Source organism: Pseudophryne corroboree, chromosome 10 (assembly GCF_028390025.1).
Source record: "Pseudophryne corroboree isolate aPseCor3 chromosome 10, aPseCor3.hap2, whole genome shotgun sequence".
NCBI lineage: Eukaryota > Metazoa > Chordata > Amphibia > Anura > Myobatrachidae > Pseudophryne > Pseudophryne corroboree.
This window is the reverse complement of record NC_086453.1, coordinates 242,733,936-242,739,186: the sequence shown is the minus strand read 5'-3', so window position 1 is coordinate 242,739,186 and position 5,251 is coordinate 242,733,936.

The following is a 5,251-nucleotide window of genomic DNA, read 5'->3' as shown; positions in this document are numbered from 1 at the left end:
TCTAGCCAAAATTTCTTTATCCCATCCAACAGCTGCTGTTTTGTTGTTGGCTTCGCAACACTCCTAATGTACCTCTTCAATTATGCTCACACTAATTCAATTGGATTCATGTCTGGTGATCTATAAAAAAAAGAGTATAGAAAAAAAGTTAGTCAATTAATGACATTAAATAGAGAAAATTAAAAATACGGTATTGTACTGTTTATTAAACCAAAAAATACATTTACAGTACTAGAGTGCTATCCAAAATTTTACTTGTACACTGTTGAAAGAATACTCACTCTGGTGGTGTGCGTTCCCAATTCATACCTTTCTCTTCCATAAATTTGGCTGAGGTGGAGTGTTTAGGATCATTGTCTTGGAATATCCTATGATGAGTTGGGTAATATTTATTCACAAATGGCACCATACATCCCTCTACTATTGTTTCTTGGAAAAATTTCTTATCCATGATCCCTACAGAAATAAAAAAAATGTTGTTCATTAATAAGCAACTCATTTTATTGTGTAGTTACATGTAGTATACAGTACAGCATGTATTTTTACAGAACACAGGCACAGAATAAAGTATAGTACTGTACCTTCGAAAAATAATAGGGGACCAGCTCCTAATTGTGATATGCCTCCCCATACATGGACTTTCAATGGATGCTTTGGGCGTGGTTTTAATGAGATATGGTTACGTTTCCGGAATGACATTCTGGAGAACCGCTCAAGGGCAACAGACGATTCATCTGTGAAAATGACATCATGAAATGTTTCACCACTCTCAATCCATCGCCGTGCCTGTTCCACTCTCTTTTCTTTATTCACATCTCTTATCATGGGTGATATCCTGTGAAGAGCCAAAAATAATGAAATCAGATACAGTAATGAGAGAGATTACTGTATATACAGTAGTGATGTGCACCGGAAATTTTTCGGGTTTTGTGTTTTGGTTTTGGGTTCGGTTCCGCGGCCGTGTTTTGGGTTCGAACGCATTTTGGCAAAACCTCACCGAATTTTTTTTGTCGGATTCGGGTGTGTTTTGGATTTGGGTGTTTTTTTCAAAAAACCCTAAAAAACAGCTTAAATCATAGAATTTGGGGGTCATTTTGATCCCATAGTATTATTAACCTCAATAACCATAATTTACACTCATTTCCAGTCTATTCTCAACACCTCACACCTCACAATATTATTTTTAGTCCTAAAATTTGCACCAAGGTCGCTGGATGACTAAGATAAGCGACCCAAGTGGCCGACACAAACACCTGGCCCATCTAGGAGTGGCACTGCAGTGTCACGCAGGATGGCCCTTCCAAAAAATACTCCCCAAACAGCACATGACGCAAAGAAAAAAAGAGGCACAATGAGGTAGCTGTGTGACTAAGATAAGCGACCCAAGTGGCCGACACAAACACCTGGCCCATCTAGGAGTGGCACTGCAGTGTCACACAGGATGGACCTTCCAAAAAATACTCCCAAAACAGCACATGACGCAAAGAAAATGAAAGAAAAAAGAGGTGCAAGATGGAATAGTCCTTGGGCCCTCCCACCCACCCTTATGTTGTATAAACAGGACATGCACACTTTAACGAACCCATCATTTCAGCGACAGGGTCTGCCACACGACTGTGACTGACATGACTGGTTGGTTTGGGCCCCCACCAAAAAAGAAGCAATCAATCTCTCCTTGCACAAACTGGCTCTACAGAGGCAAGATGTCCACCTCATCATCATCGTCCGATTCATCACCCCTTTCACTGTGTACAGCCCCCTCCTCACAGATTATTAATTCGTCCCCACTGGAATCCACCATCTCAGGTCCCCGTGCACTTTCTGGAGGCAATTGCTGCTGGTGAATGACTCCACGGAGGAATTGAATCTTATATATTATATATATTGAATTAAGTCTTTTCATTTTTCTAGCGAGAGGATGAGTGCTTCCATCCTCATGTGAAGCTGAACCACTAGCCATGAACATAGGCCAGGGCCTCAGCCATTCCTTGCCACTCTGTGTCGTAAATGGCATATTGGCAAGTTTACGCTTCTCCTCAGACGCTTTTAATTTTGATTTTTGGGTCATTTTACTGAACTTTTGTTTTTTGGATTTTACATGCTCTGTACTATGACATTGGGCATCGGCCTTGGCAGACGACGTTGATGGCATTTCATCGTCTCGGCCATGACTAGTGGCAGCAGCTTCAGCACGAGGTAGAAGTGGATCTTGATCTTTCCCTATTTTTTTAACCTCCACATTTTTGTTCTCCATATTTTAATGCGCACAACTAAAAGCCACCACAGGTATGCAATGTAGATGGATGGATAGTATAGTATTATTATATTACTTATGGACGACGAGTGCACTGACGACACAGAGGTAGGTACAGCCGTGGCCTACCGTACTGCTATATATATATAATGTATAATAATAACGGACCTGGTGGACACTGTCAGCAGACTGCTAAACTAGTATGAAGAAAAAAAAAGCCACCACAGGTATACAATGTAGATGGATGGATAGTATAGTATTATTATATTACTTATGGACGACGAGTGCACTGACGACACAGAGGTAGGTACAGCCGTGGCCTACCGTACTGCTATATATATATATATATATATATATACTGTATAATCATAACAGACCTGGTGGACACTGTCAGCAGACTGATAAACTAGTATGAAGAAAAAAAAAGCCACCACAGGTATACAATGTAGATGGATGGATAGTATAGTATTATTATATTACTTATGGACGACGAGTGCACTGACGACACAGAGGTAGGTACAGCCGTGGCCTACCGTACTGCTATATATATATATAATGTATAATAATAACGGACCTGGTGGACACTGTCAGCAGACTGCTAAACTAGTATGAAGAAAAAAAAAGCCACCACAGGTATACAATGTAGATGGATGGTTAGTATAGTATTATTATATTACTTATGGACGACAAGTGCACTGACGACACAGAGGTAGGTACAGCCGTGGCCTACCGTACTGCTATATATATATATATAATGTATAATAATAACGGACCTGGTGGACACTGTCAGTAGACTGCTAAACTAGTATGAAGAAAAAAAAAGCCACCACAGGTATACAATGTAGATGGATGGATAGTATAGTATTATTATATTACTTATGGACGACGAGTGCACTGACGACACAGAGGTAGGTACAGCCGTGGCCTACCGTACTGCTATATATATATATATAATGTATAATAATAACGGACCTGGTGGACACTGTCAGCAGACTGCTAAACTAGTATGAAGAATAAAAAAGCCACCACAGGTATACAATGTAGATGGATGGATAGTATAGTATTATTATATTACTTATGGACGACGAGTGCCCTGACGTGACGACACAGAGGTAGGTACAGCCGTGGCCTACCGTACTGCTATATATATATATACTGTATAATAATAACGGACCTGGTGGACACTGTCAGCAGACTGCTAAACTAGTATGAAGGAAAAAAAAGCCACCACAGGTATACAATGTAGATGGATGGATAGTATAGTATTATTATATTACTTATGGACGACGAGTGCACTGACGACACAGAGGTAGGTACAGCCGTGGCCTACCGTACTGCTATATATATATATACTGTATAATAATAACGGACCTGGTGGACACTGTCAGCAGACTGCTAAACTAGTATGAAGAAAAAAAATAGCCACCACAGGTATACAATGTAGATGGATGGATAGTATAGTATTATTATATTACTTATGGACGACGAGTGCACTGACGACACAGAGGTAGGTACAGCCGTGGCCTACCGTACTGCTATATATATATATATATATATATATATATATATATATATATTTATACTGTATAATTATAACGGACCTGGTGGACACTGTCAGCAGACTGCTAAACAAGTATGAAGAAAAAAAAAGCCACCACAGGTATACAATGTAGATGGATGGATAGTATAGTATTATTATATTACTTATGGACGACGAGTGCACTGACGTGACGACACAGAGGTAGGTACAGCCGTGGTCTACCGTACTGCTATATATATATATATATATATACTGTATAATAATAACGGACCTGGTGGACACTGTCAGCAGACTGCTAAACTAGTATGAAGAAAAAAAAAGCCACCACAGGTATACAATGTAGATGGATGGATAGTATAGTATTATTATATTACTTATGGACGACGAGTGCACTGACGACACAGAGGTAGGTACAGCCGTGGCCTACCGTACTGCTATATATATATACTGTATAATAATAACAACGGACCTGGTGGACACTGTCAGCAGACTGCTAAACTAGTATGAAGAAAAAAAAGGCCACCACAGGTATACAATGTAGATGGATGGATAGTATAGTATTATTATATTACTTATGGACTACGAGTGCACTGATGACACAGAGGTAGGTACAGCCGTGGCCTACCGTACTGCTATATATATTTATACTGTATAATAATAACGGACCTGGTGGACACTGTCAGCAGACTGCTAAACTAGTATGAAGAAAAAAAATAGCCACCACAGGTATACAATGTAAATGGATGGATAGTATAGTATTATTATATTACTTATGGACGACGAGTGCACTGATGACACAGAGGTAGGTACAGCCGTGGCCTACCGTACTGCTATATATATTTATACTGTATAATAATAACGGACCTGGTGGACACTGTCAGCAGACTGCTAAACTAGTATGAAGAAAAAAAAAGCCAACACAGGTATACAATGTAGATGGATGGATAGTATAGTATTATTATATTTCTTATGGACGACGAGTGCACTGACGACACAGAGGTAGGTACAGCCGTGGCCTACCGTACTGCTATATATATATATAATGTATAATAATAACGGACCTGGTGGACACTGTCAGCAGACTGCTAAACTAGTATGAAGAAAAAAAAAAGCCACCACAGGTATACAATGTAGATGGATGGATAGTATAGTATTATTATATTACTTATGGACGACGAGTGCACTGACGACACAGAGGTAGGTACAGCCGTGGCCTACCGTACTGCTATATATATATATATAATGTATAATAATAACGGACCTGGTGGACACTGTCAGCAGACTGCTAAACTAGTATGAAGAAAAAAAAAAGCCACCACAGGTATACAATGTAGATGGATGGATAGTATAGTATTATTATATTACTTATGGACAACGAGTGCACTGACGACACAGAGGTAGGTACAGCCGTGGCCTACCGTACTGCTATATATATATATAATGTATAATAATAACGG